Below are 15,211 nucleotides of genomic sequence, written 5' to 3' on the forward strand. Positions count from 1 at the left end.
TATGTACCATGAAATACCTTTTTCCATAGGGAATTTTGATGTGCTTGAGTGAGTGTAGATGATCAGAAAGGTATCATATTGGCTACCAAGATTGCTGGCCCACTTAGACCTATTTCATAATTAATTTGAGATCCTCAAGGTACAACAGAAACTTTATAAAACTCAATGTATTTTATGTTAAGGTTACCTATTGTGATCTTTTCTAAAATGTGAAACTGAATGAATATTTCATTAGACATTTTAAAAGAATCTCCGAGTAGCAGGCTATGTGGCATATGCTATTTCCAAAGAAACAGTAATATAGGTGACATTGAGACTCTGATGTTGTAAAATATTCATGACAGTGTAAGTATCTATTAAGAAGTGAGGATCATAAAACTTCTTGCAGTAGAAATGCATCCTCCTTTCTCACTTACACTATGCTCTCAATGGAATGCTTACAGCACTGCTTTCATTCTCTTCTGGACGGCTCCTTGAAACACAGATAAAATTCTAAATATTTGTAAATGCATTTTCATATAAGACTCTGACACAGTGTGTATATTTAGAAGTAATACTCTGATCAAAAAAAATATTTTCAACCTCAAATATCCCTTGAAACTTTCTGCATCTCTCTCTCTCTCTCTCTTTCTCTCTCTCTCTCTCTCTCTCTCTCACACACACACAAACACACACACACACACACACACTTCTTTTTATTCTATTAATTCCAGATAATTTAAATATCTTAAAATTTCTCTCTCTTCTATCATCTCTTGTTGGAATGTGCTATTATTTCATGAATCTGACCAAGCAACATCATGCAGTGATAACTGTGAATGAAAAATGCAATTCTACAAAATGTTCAGTTTCTTTTTTTTTCTTCTAATATTTATTTATTTATTTATTTATTTATTTATTTATTTTCATTAGATATCTTCTTTATGTACATATCAAATGCTATCTTGAAAATTCCCTGTACCCTCCCCCCGCTCAGCTAGCCTACCCACCCACTCCCACTTCTTGGCCCTGGCATTCCCCTGTACTGGGGCATATAAAGTTTGCAAGACTAAGGGGCCTCTTTTCCCGATGATGGCCGATTAGTCCATCTTCTGCTACATATGCAGCTAGAGAAACGAGCTCTGGGGGTACTGGTTAGTTCATATTGTTGTTCCACGCATAAGTTTGCAGACCCCCTTCAGATCCTTGGGTACTTTCTCTAGCTCCTCCATTGAGGATCCTGTGTTCAATCCAATAGATGACTGTGAGCATCCACTTTTGTATTTGCCAGACCCTGGCATAGCCTCATATGAGACAGCTATATCAGGGTTGCTTCAGTTAGCTATATCAGGATCCTTTCAGCTAAATCTTGCTGGCATATGCAATAGTATCTGGGTTTGGTTTCTAAGTGTCATTTCATACAAAGATTTCAGATGTTAAAATCATATCTATGTCATAGGTTTTTTTTTTTAATTCTTTTTAAATATTAACAGAGTCTATTGTATATGTCAGAGTATTTTGATATAAATATACCCAGATTATGGATAGATGAATCCAGATAACAAATATGCTACTGTACAGTGTCCAATTTTATTTGCATGTGATTAGAAATTCCACGCTGTTTGTATGTTTCAAGCAAATCATGAATTAACAAGATTTATAGTCATCACGATATACAAACAATATTTTTGAAGCTTACTCATTTACTCTAATTAATTATGTACCTTCTGCTCCCCATGTCATCATTTCTATACAGTCTCCAACCCCTTGCATCCACCATGTTTTCCTTCTGTGTATCCAACTTTTTGTTATCACGGTATATATTTTACCTCATTAGAACATAAAATGTGCTTCATTGTCTTATCAATTTTACAAATGAAAAAATTAAAGATTATTAACCTAGCATTCTCTAATTATTCCCATAAAACACTGACTCTATTTTGATGTATATTTTTTTGTGAACCACTGAGCTTAATTATTGTTGCCTTAAACGTATGAGTGAGTATATATTTACCTAAAGTTTAGCACTTATTAGTGTCTATAACAATGATATCAGGACAGTCAAGTGTTGCCTTTTCTTTGTCCTATAATTTGTTCTTATCTACCTGGAGACAGAAACATAAGCCACAATATGGTTATGCTTCCCCGCATTGACTTTGATCATGCTATTTTATCAGAGTAACAGAAAATTGATGAATAGATGCCTGCAAATACATATGTACATATAGTCAAACAACACAGACTTCAATCAAGAATGAAAACTACATTTTTATATGTCTTAGAATTGAAATTTTCTAGAGTATTCCTAGGCAATATAAGCTAGATAAGAATGAAAATGTCATATCTTGTGTAGGATAATTTATGTATGTATAATGGCTTTAGATACTGTCATCTGAAAATTAAGTTCTATTAAATAAATATATGAATTTCAAGACCCAGTCTCTTAGTACAGATCTAGAGAGGAGTAATTTAGCCTGACTGTAAACTCCCTTTGAAAAGATGACAGGAGTTCTGCATCCTATTTAAGGAAGCCTGATAGCTGAGACAAAGTTGAAAAAATAAACTTTTGAGTCATAATTCAAATATGGTAAATGATAGAATAAATGATGAATAAATAAATGATATATATCAAAAAGTAAGCTACTATGCTATGTCTTTGTGGAAATAGTAGAAGCCATTTATTCTATTTATTTTTCAATTGCACTTTCTGAAATTCTCCTTCTTAATGAAATAATTACATATCAGGCTTTTCTTTGGAGATACTTTGCTAGCATACCAACAACAAATCAAGTTTGAGAAAGAGGAGGATCTGGAAATAAAACTTGTTTGAGGGATTGGAAAAGCAAATTTCTTCCTTTTCCATGGCAAAAAGTTGATAAACTGTGTTTGTGGATGTTATAAACAACTCAGATATGTATTGTCATAACCTATAACAAGAATCACCACGAACGAAAACCCACAGATTACACAAACCATTTACAGCAAAAACACCTGACTGTAGGCATAATTAGAGAATAGGAATATGCAAAATAAAAGTGCTAAGGTCAAGACAACTTACAATTAAGAAGCAATAATAATATTGTGAACAGTTGACAAACATTGGTTTTATGTAACTTGTAAACATATTTTAAATATGATGCATTATAAATGGCTTGGTCAAACTAACTGACAAACCCATCTTCTCACACTTTTTTTTTTTTTTGTAGTTGTAAGAACACTTAAAATCAACAATTTTATTGACTTTCCAAAAAGTCCTTAGAAGAGATAGTAATGGTTAAGTTAGGGTGATGAAATCTCACAAATAAAAGTGATCACAGATTTCAAAGAAGGATGTCTATAATTTAATGATCCAACATACCTGAAATAATCCTTTTGTTTTTGATGGTTCAGCGTTTAGTAACAGAAAAGGGATGTTTTCACATTACAAATTAAAAAGCCAAAAAAATGTCTAGCATTGTATGGCAAGTTTATTTATTAAAGGCAAGAATATTTTAAGTATGAAGACTGTGATGCTTACCAACCAATTCTTGAGTTTCAACATGTGAAAATCATTTGGGTAATTAGTCAAACAGCCTCTAGTTACATTTTTAATCAAATAATTTTATACAATTTGGTTCAATAGCAATGGAATATTAATAATCAGATGGTCAAGTACTTTACCAATAATCTAGATCTGTTCTGCATACATTGTCCTTCAGCAAATTACATTTAAAGCATATCCTTACAATCAAGGAAATAACAAAATTCATCCCTAAAATTTAAATGCTGAATACAACAAATTAAAATTTTATTCCAATGTTTGATAATCTTGCTATATTTCCCAAACTGTAAAAAGAAACAGTTACATATCTTATATATTTGGATACTTTTATAGTTTGAACCATCAAAAAATTGAAGAAGCTGGGCGTGGGGGCACAGGCCTTTAATCCCAGCACTCGGGAGGCAGAGGCAGGTGAATTTCTGAGTTCGAAGCCAGCCTGGTCTACAAAGTGAGTTCTAGGACAGCCAGGGCTATATAGAGAAACCCTGTCTCAAAAAACCTAGATAGATAGATAGATAGATAGATAGATAGATAGATAGATAGATAGATAAAATGAAGAAACGTTTATTAGTACAATGCCAATTCATTCAAAATGATAATGACAATAATTCAAAAATGTTCAAATTTACCTTGGGAATGATTTGAAAATTAGAACTCATGAACTGTAAATAAGGAAATTGAATAATATTGGGGAAGACTGTCTATGAAATAGAAAGATTATCTGGCCCTGTTCATTTCTATTGAGACCATATATAGAACTAATGAAAGAACGAGTGCCATTAAGAAGGAGCTAAGTGTGAGCCAGAGGGCCTCTTTGGTAGCTCATGAAAAGGTCATTATCTCCTACAGTAGATGAGTGGATATAGTTAATAGTAGATTTAAAGTTTGATGACATCTCAAATTCTAAATGCATTTGAATATTCATCTGAAACAGATCTGAGATGCTTGAGAGCCCTTAGTGATAAAAGCTAGGACTCTTAGTCATGCAATGCAGCATTTTTGTAGAGAACTGTGAGCATATTGGCTCTGCTGATGACTCTGGACACAACTATATAAGATGGCCTTTGGCCTGGACTTAGGGATAGAAATGTGGTGAAAACTCACAGAAATCTTTATCTTTTTGTAAAACAGCACATTCCACTGCATAATCTTGGATCCTAAAATAAAATGTCATAAGAGAGAAGAATTATCTAGCTGGCAATATGCAAGGTCTGCTTGAGGAAAAGGGAGATTACAGTGCAAATGAGCCGCAGTAATGAATCTGTGTGTGTGAGTAAAACAGAATAGAAATGAAAGGATTACAGTGAGTGTTTTTGATGAAGAGGGACAGATCTAAAATTGGTCTGACTTAGAGGCGCATCTCAAGTCAGAAGATTTGTTGCATTAATAGATGTCAAGGAAAATTATTCCAAGAGATAAAATAGGTGGGCAATCAGCAAGAATGCTGTTTGTCATATACAATAGAAAGTATATGGAAAAAAAAAAAGGAGAGTGCTTTTTATAGCATAGTGGGATGGGTCAAAATTAGAGTCACCATTTCTTTTTACTTAAGTGCAAACAAATGCATGAGTGTACACACATTGATGTAAGGGAAGATTTCATTTATATTCAATTTTGTTTAACCCTTTCTGAATGTATAATGTAAACATGTTCACAGGAGTAATATTTTGCATGGATATCAAGGGAGTTGTGATAGGTATCTGGTTGGACAAGGCCTGATGAACAGTAAAGAAGTCACTATTGATAATGCAGACATGAAAATAAACCTGATAATGTGAATGGTAGAGAGCCTACTACTATTATTTTTCAAAGGGGCATAGTATTACATTTCCTTCTAAATATTTACCTTTATAGCCATAGACCCTTGGTATTCTCAGTCTTCACCAGAGAACCTTCTCTATGTTGTGAATTTTGGCTTGTGTAGAGAATAACAAATAGTCACAATGCATTGCACATGACCGTGAATTTCTCAAACCAATGTTATATACAAGACGTCCCACTACTAGCTAAATAGTCATTGGCAGTCCATAGCACCACAGAGGGAGAACCAGGTTACCATATGCCTTCTAGGTGATGGTAGGCTCCAGTGGATATCATACTATATTCCTCCATACACAACTGATACATATTCCACTGATAGATTAAAAAGCAAGAACATTAAATGTTTGACATAAAGTTGGGAGAAAAATGTAAGAAAATGGTTCTAATAGAGTAGATAGCAGGCATGAATATGAACTAAATATATTTGTATTCACTAAATACTACATTAAAACATTTAAGTAATTCACCCTTAAAGTTTCTTATAATTCTTCTGGCAGAAGGCATAGATTGGATGTGACTTCCTGAGAAGTCACTTGGTTGATATTAAATATCAAAACATACTTTTATAAAATGCTATATTTAAAAAACATGCCAAATGTTATTTGCATTTATTTATTTATTTATTTATTTATTTGTTTGTTTGTTTATTATTTTTACTCTCCAGATTTTATTCCTCTCCTGGTCCACCCTCTGAGTGTTTCACATCCCATACCTCTCTCCCCCAACCTCCCCATTTCTGTGAGGATATTCCCTGAAGGGATGAAATCAGACAGGAATCTGAGGAAAAGAAAGTCCAGCAACAGGCCCAAAGTGGGGTGCAGTTCAAGGGGAGGTCCCAAGGCCTGACACTACTACTGAGGTTATGGATCACTCACAAAAAAAGGGACCTAGCATGACTCCCTTCCAAAGGTCCCAAAAAGCAGCTGAAAGTGTCAGATGCAGATATTTGTACCCAAGCAATGGACAGAAGCTGCTGACCCCTGTGATTGAATTAGGGAAAAGTTGGAAGAAGCTGAGGAGAAGGGAGACCCTATAGGAGGACCAGCAGACTCAATTAACCTGGACCCACTAGATCCCTCAAACACTGGAACACCAAGCAGGCAGCATACAGAAGCTAATATGAAGCCCCCATACAGCAGAGGACTGCCAGGTCTGAGTTCAGTCAGAGATACACATAACGCTCAAGTGACTGGAGACCCCAGGGAGTTTAGAGGTCAGGTGGGGTGGAGATATCTTTGTGTTATTTGCATTTTAAAGTCAGTTAGGTACACATTACCTTTAAGATGTGAACCTAACATCACAAGTCTAACACATGTGGCTCTTAAAGAAACTACTGCCAATTAAGCTAAATGAAGGTTTGTGTTATACCTAAAATCATGTCAAATTACAAAGCAAATGGCTGCCTTAACCCTAGAAATTGCAGTATATAATTTAGAATAAAATCACAAATAGATGAACTTCAGCTCTTTAAAATTCAATTAAGAATATCAGTCAAAGTCCATAACCTTGTGTATGATCAGCAGTTTCCTATCCTTTTTGAAATCAAGAAAAGGAAAACATCTTGATAGAGTTATGATTTCTTATGAATATCAAGTTCCAGGATCCATCCCACACCAACATCAATTTGCCAGTGCTGATTCTAGAAATAGACTGCAATGGATCATTTAGTAGTCATTGCTCAAATCATTCCTCATTGTTCCATTACAAACAAGAACACATTTAACCATGAAACTGAATGCAATTGGTGCTCACACTATATTATGCTATCCAAAATTATTATTTCAGTGCTAATGGGTTGCTCATGTATAGAAGGTTCTGAGTGCATTTAAAAACCAAATGTCTTAGTACATTTAATTCCCTTTTCTGCCACTTAATTTTCGTTTCAAGCCAGTCATTCTCCTCTTTGGATTATTAACCCTGTCACACAACTTGGATCCTCTGTCACTTTAAAAGCATTCTCTGTTATGCTGCCTCCTGTGTTGACACTATCCAATACTGTTTGACCCTTTGTAGAGAAATTTTAATCAAGGAACATGGCTGCTCTGGCAAGAGATTATATCCAAAAATGTGATCCAGCTGGAATGCAGAAACTTCCTTAGTACACAACTTTGATATGAAACAATGGTGTCTAATTGAGGGGCAAACAAAGTGACAAATCAGAGAAAGACTAAACAGAATGAATTAGAGATTCATTACAATATACCCAACTCTTACCAAAACAAGCAGGAAGGAGACTATATAAATAGCAGTGAGGAGCAGAAAATTGTGTTTTATTCAATTCAGTTGTGCTTACTTCAGTCCAGAGCAGTTCAGTCTGGTGCAGTTCAGTTGTATTGAGTTCAGGTTCCCTGCAGTTCTGAGCAGTTCAGCTCCTAGAGTACAGAGCAGAGCAATCCAATTAGAAGCCAAGGGATGGCAATTTGAATCAGTCAGCTTGGTGAGGAGTTTGAGTCAAAACAGCTGAGTTGATCCTGCCATCCAGAGTTCAGAAAGAGCTAGAAAGGGTGAGTTTAGTGAGCAGTTTCAGAGGCTGAAACATTCTAGGCAAACATTAGCAGACACAGGCTGGAAGCTAAAGCCTTCAAGTTCTGGGCTTATAAAAGATTATATTGTATTGAAGCTAGAAGCTTTTAGACCTGTGCCTAGGAATTATGGCTCTTAATTTATTCCTTCATTCGAGGAAATAAAAGCAACATTTATAAACCTTGGGTTAATTTTCTTTTTCTTTCATTGGCATGTGTATACAGTTTTTCTCCTCTCCAATTGCTATGAACACAGTTGATACAATGATTAAAAGCCTTAGCATAAGGACACATTCTGTTCACTCATGTAGCAATGGTCATTTACCACATATTGCACATTTGGGTACTTGGCAGAAATCAGCATACACAGATTTATTTGAATCTTGCATTTTCTTTATTCTTACAAAATATTCTTATTATGGTTATTCATTTATATATTAACTTTTGTTTAGCTTTGGTCAAAATATATAGCTATTTTTCTAATTTAAAGATATTGTTTTAAATATTTTCTAGATGAAAATATTTTACAACAATATGCATTATAATAAAAAGGTTGACATACACTCTTTTGAGTTTTTCTGAAGACATTGATACTTCACAGCAGAATAATTCAGAGCAGGGTCAAAGGATACTTGTAAGTCCAGTATCATCTCTTTTTTGTGCCCTACCCCAGATAGAAATGACAGTGTTTGAATCTAGAGTATATAAACAGAAAAGGTTAACTGAAAAGGAGATTCTGAAGTGAAAGTTTCTGGAAATGTCAGGTGGTACAGACTTGTGCCATGTTTTGTTTATACAGACTCAAGTGGTGAGGCTGCTCTTTACTCACATGTTTTGCTGAAGCAAGACACATTGGGGAACACATGATGCTTGGCATACACAGGATTCATCTGACAGTGACTGTGCACTTGCATAGGAAGCTTTTCATTTGTTTTGCTTCTTCATCTTTGCTGATCTTCACTTCATTGAGAGGAGTGTAGCAGAGAACTTCTCCTGGCTTCCTGGCTAGACCTGGTCTCTCCTGTTGACTCAGGCCAATTTGGGGGGTAACCAGAAGTTTCTGCAAGATGGTGTCACCAATCTTGCAAATTGCTGATTTGAGTTTGGTATGCTGACACTACTAAACTGGACTGTTGACATACTGACAGAGATTGGAATTGCCCCAAGGGACTACTTCTAAAGAGGTCCACATCGCCTTGTCCTATTTACCATCTTTTCTCCCTTACCATTGGACTGTGGGCTAGAAGTGTGTTGAGGGGGAGGGGAGGGTGAGTGTGAAGTATTTGAGAACCCTTATTAAAAGTAGAGTTTAAAAAATATCTAACCTACAAGATTTCATGGTGCAGCCAGCATGAGCACATCATCTATTATTGGGTGGGACTTTGTGGTGATTTAGCTATTGTAGGAATTGCCCAGATTTCTATAAGCACATCAAGCTCTATATACTCAGTGTCCATGTTGTACTTCTGATGTCCGGACTGTCATCTGTGCCCTTTTCAGGATGAATGAGTATTTGTTCATGTCTCTTTAAGACAAGTTAAGGCAACAAACAGGAGTCAGAAAAGTTAACACGGTTGACCTGAAATCCATCATGTACAACCCAGTGGGAGGTTGGAATTGAGTTCCAGAAAGTGTTTTACCGTTTACTTCCATCTTCAGTTGGGTTTTATTGCTTTGAAGAGAAACTGTGACCAAGACAACTCATATAGGACACTGTTCTTATGGTGGCACATTTCCACAAACATACCTAGTCTAACAATTACATCCTTCCTTGTGTCATTTAATACATTTACAGAGGTTCAATCCATTATCATCATGCTAAGGAGCATGGCAGCATCCAGACTGACATGGTGCTGGAAATGGAGTTGAGAGTTTTGCATCTTGATCTGAATGAAAGCAAGAGAAATTGTTTTCTAGGCAGCTAGGATGAAGGTCTCAAATTCTGCTCTTATGGTGGCACACTTCCTCAAACATACCTAGTCTAACAATTACATCCCTCCTTGTGTCATTTCCTAGGCTAAGCCTATTCAAACCACTTCATTTTCTAATAGTAGATATATAAACACACACATACACAATCAATCAATTCATTGTGAGGAATTGAAAGTGGGTAAGAAAATGTGTAAACTAATCTTACATCATTCTTTTTTTAAAAAAGATTTATTTTTATTTATTTATTTATTTTTATTGGATATTTTCTTTATTTACATTTCAAATTTTATCACCTTTCCCAGTTTCCCTCCCTCCTGGAAACACCCTATCATATCCTCCCTCACCCTGCTTCTATGGGGGTGTTCCTCTACCCACCTACCCACTCCTACCTCCCCACCCTTAATTTCCTTATACTAGGGCATCTATCGAGCTTTCATAGGGTCAAGGACCTCTCCTTCCATTGACACATGATGAGGCTATCCTCTGCTACATACATGTTTCAATAGCACATTTCAAAGAATGAAATTGCAGTGGAGAAAAAACAAAATCAAACAAAATCTGATCATTCCCACCACCTTTATATCCCATCAGAAATGTTTTATAATTGAATTTCAAAACAAAATAATTAATTTCTATAAAATAATTTGTCTTCTTTATTGAAGATTTAGTTTGTAAAAGTGAGAAATAATAATTCTATCATATCATTAGGTGAAGCCAGGCCACAGTCACAACCCTACCTGATAAAAAATTATACCATAGATTGGTGTGGTTGGTAGTACTGACTTATACAGTGTAAATTCTGTACATTAGTAGCCTTTGTGCTCTTAATAAGTTGTGATAGGGCTTTATACTTCTTGTTTCTTCTTGTTGTGTGAAACAATGGTTTTAAAGATTGGCTTTTCCAACAGACTTTATTTTCCAATTATGTTTGACTCTAGCTTAAGGAATAAAGATGGATTTGCACATGGATGAACAGAAGGCAACATACAATGGCACCCACAGATCATAGGCTCATACATGGCTTACTTGGGAAGAAAAAGGGTGCCATCCTAAAAGTACATGGTGACTTTTATCAATAAGTTCATTGGAGGATATTAAAGTTAATCCAAATTTTGGGACCAATAAGTTATCAAACACACCAGACCAAGGACAGGGAGGAAGTCACTCATCTAGACCCAATAAAAACATTGGAATAGTGATGGCATCCACAAACACGTCATTTGAGTACCAGATGTGTGTAGGGTGTGTGTGTGTGTGTGTGTGTGTGTGTGTGTGTGTGTGTGTGTGAGAGAGAGAGAGAGACTGAGAAGCATTGAACTCTCATGTCACATGGTTCCCTGTTGTTAACATGGTATTTTTAGTTGTCAACTGCCCATCCTCCTTGTCACTTGTCTGGATATAAAATTCATCCACCTGCCTATTTATTTGTTCAGACCCATTCCATTCCTCCATTATCTCCACAGCTGTTTTTACCTCTGCAGCTGTACAATACCTGTAGCAACAATATTATATATATATATATATATGACCTCCAAGTGGACAGGTACAGAACAGTTTTTCCATCCTTCATTTCTTTATCATTATTTTTACATTTAAAATTAACTATATTGTGTCTTCTCTGCATATGTGATCATTTGCAATGGTCAATTCCTTTTAGTAGGTTTGATGACCTGCTTTACATCCCAAAGATAGACTTGCATATCGTGGGATGATAATTCAGGTGTCCATTGTTCCATTGTAAGTGCCAATGCTGACAGATATACCTTATATTTTGCAAACATGCTGCTCAATTATGTTCATAGGAGCTTTATCTGTAACAACTGAAAACTGAAAACAACCACTTTCCTTTTTAATCAGGTATGTGTTAAGCTAAAATACATTACAAATGCATATATAGCATATAATATGTATATTAAATATGCATTTATTTATTTATGTTTGTTTGTTTGATATCTTTCAACAACTTGGAAAAGACATCCATATTTACAAGGCCCTTGGTCTTGCAAAGATTATATGCTCCAGTACAGGGGAATGCCAGGGCCAGGAAGCAGGAGAGAGCAGGTTGAGGAGCAGGGCTAGGGGAGGGTATAGGGAACTTTCAGGATAGCATTTGAATTGTAAATGAAGAAAATATGTAATTAAAAACTATTTAAATAAAAATAAAAGATGTCACAATAAGTTAAAACTATATATATACTGAAACAGACTGATATCAATGCAGCCTTTCCTTTGACTAGATCTGACTGGGATTTTAACACTCCTGAAGTTAAGGAGAGACTCTGGGTCTACTGCCAGAGTCTGATACTATACCTCAAAGAAGCCAGAAGAAGGCCGATAAATTTATCTAAGGTGATCCAGATGACACAGGGAAAGAATGAGAGCCCCAGGAAATATCTTTAAAGACTTTTTGATGTTGGCTACTGGTTTGCTCTATATTGCTTTTATTATTTATAGGTATGGGCTTTGAATTCCTGATCTTCCCAAGACTTTTAACATGAAGGGATGTTGAATTCTGTCAAAAGCTTTTTCAGCATCTAATGAAAAATGATCATGCGTGTGTTTTTTTTTTCCTTTGAGTTTGTTTACGTAGTAGATTGCATTGATGAATTTCTGTATAATGAAACATCCCCACAGCCCTGGGATGCAGCCTACTTGATCATTGTAAATGATCATTTTGATGTGTTCTTGGATTCGGTTGGCAAAAATTTTATTGAGTATTTTTTGCATTGATATTCATAAAGGAAATTGGTCTGAAGTTCTTTTTCTTTGGTCTTTGTGTTGTTTTGGAATCAGCGTAACCTTGGCTTCATAGAACAAATCAGGTTGTGTTCCTCTGTTTCTATTGCTTGGAATAGTATGAAGAGTATTGGTATTGGGTCTTCATTGAAGGTCTGATAGAATTCTGCACTAAACCCATCTGTATGTTTGATGTCCCAGTATAGGGAGTGCAAGGGTGGAAAGATGGGAAAGGGTGGGTGGAGGAGCACCCTCAGAGAGGCAGGGGGATGGTGGATGGGATAAGGGGTTTCTGAAGGGGAGATGTTGAAAGAGGAAAACATTGTATATAAAGAGGAAAAAAATGTATATAAAGAAAATATCTCCCACATCCTCAAAAAAGAAAGATTTTTGAAGCCTGTAGGACCAACTCCTTTGACCCAAAAGCCAGAGGGCATTGGTCAGCTGTGAACATGGCTATTGTTAACCAAGCTGCCCCTGACATCCATTGGAAGCTTCAGCCACTGAATATTTTGGCTTGCCTCTGGCACTCAAAGCCAGCCTCTATTTGCCTTTGAATGGCAAGACATGGAAAGAGGCTTCAAGGGACAAATGACTTGGACTCATCTGTTTCAAGTATTCAAGAACTCACCCACCACCATTGAGGAAGAACTGCATGAGGACTTCAGTAAATACCAGTGGGACCACCCTGAAATAACTGCTCCAGTGTGTATTGCAGACATAACTTAGAGACATGCCAGACCTGTTACAGGAATTGACTCAACTTGGCTGCAGAGTGTTTGCTAAGAAAACCCAGCTTTATCAGCTTGAGGTCATGTATCTGGGGTACAATTTTGAGGTAGAGGGTGACCTATGCATGCTATTGGACCTCTGGAAGGAAACCATTCTTAGCATCTCAGTTCTATCAACCTGAAGGTAAGCACCAGAATTCCTTTTTCTTTTTTATTAATCCCATTTATTATTGGATATTTTATTTGTTTACATTTCAAATGTTATTCCCTTTACCAGTTTCCCCTCTGGAAATCATCTATCCCATCTCTCCTTCCCCTGCTTCTATGAGGGTGCTCCGCCACCCACCCACCCACCCACCCACCCTCTCCTTCCTCCCTGACCTGGCATTCCCCTACACTGGGGCATTGAGCCTTCACAGGACAAAGGTCTCTTCTCCTCTTGATGCCATACAAGGCCATCCTCTGCTACATATGCAGCTGGAAGCAAGAGTCCCTCTATTTGTACTCTTTGGTTGGTGGTTTATTCCCTGGGAGCTCTGGGGGGTCTGGTTAGTTGATATTGTTGTTCTTCCTCTTGGATCTGCTGGGTTTTGTAGAATTTGAATGCGAGGATTCACTGAGATAGACAAGCCATTATATGAGGCAATCAGGGGTCAAGAAGACAAAATAGAATGGACCCCTGAGATGGACATGGCTTTTACAACTCTAATAGGAGCCTTTGTGGAGGTGTTGGCATTGGCCTTCCTGAACGTTCACAAACCTTTCCACCTGTATATGATGGAGAGAAAGAAGATAGCAAATGGGGTGCTTACTGAAACTTTGTGACCATGGAAAAGATCTGTGGTTTATTTATCAAGAAGCTGGACTGAGTGGCCCAAAGACAGACAGCCTGCCCCTGGATCACAGCTGTCACTGCACTGTGATCTGAACTGACTGACATACTCTGGCCAAATACAGAATACATCTACTTCATGGATGGGAGCAGCTTCATCCAGAATGGAATCATGTATGCAGGGGTAGAGGTAATGTACTTGGACTGCGTTATTGGGGCAACTGCTTGCTGCTGGGAACTTTAGCCCAGAAAGCCGAACTAACGGCTCTAACCCAGGCTTTAAAACTAGCGAAAAGGGCCATAGCTAATATTTACACTGACAGCAGATGGGATTATTGATTGATGAATGGAAATCCATCAAAAATAAGGAAGAAATACTTGCTTTTTGGGTGACATTATGGCTTCCTCTAAAAGTGGCCATAATTTATTGCCCTGGGCATCAGAAAAGGACATCAGAAATAGCCTGAGAGGATGGGCTAGCTGATAAAGCCAAAAGAAAGACTGCCCAAGCTTCCACTGCCAACGTCCTGATAGCTTTGAAACCCCCTGTGCTCCCAACCATGCCTGAATATACTGATGAAGACAAAGGACATCAGGCAAAACGCCAAGTAGATTACAGAAGAGATTGAAGGCTGCTGACCTCTGAAGGCTGCACCATCCTACCTAAGGTGTATGCTGGGTAATTCATCCATCAGATTCCTCAAACTTTATATCAAGTCACCTAAAACTGAAGGAATTTCTGTGAGGGGCAAGGTACAAAATATTTGACTTAAGACATTTGTTTAGTCAAATAATCGCAGATGGTGCCACCTGCCAGGCTGTGACCTCATCGGGCCCCAGTCAAGGAGCCACTCCAGGAACCAGAATCAGGAGTAAATGTCCAGGGGTGAATTAGGAAATTGATTTTACAGAATGAAAACCAGGAAGATATGGATGTAAAATCCTTAGAAGCCCTCCATAGGGTCCAGAAGAAACTCTGGCCTGCCATCCACAAGGTTTATGAGTCTGCTCTTCCTCCTGACCACCCATTGCTTTGTGACAAAGTCTTGATTAAGAAACATAACTACAGGACTCTGGAACCTTGTTGGAAAGGACCTCACACCCTGATCCTGACCAC

Source organism: Mus musculus, chromosome 1, assembly GCF_000001635.26.
Source record: "Mus musculus strain C57BL/6J chromosome 1, GRCm38.p6 C57BL/6J".
In the NCBI taxonomy this organism is placed as follows: Eukaryota; Metazoa; Chordata; class Mammalia; order Rodentia; family Muridae; genus Mus; species Mus musculus.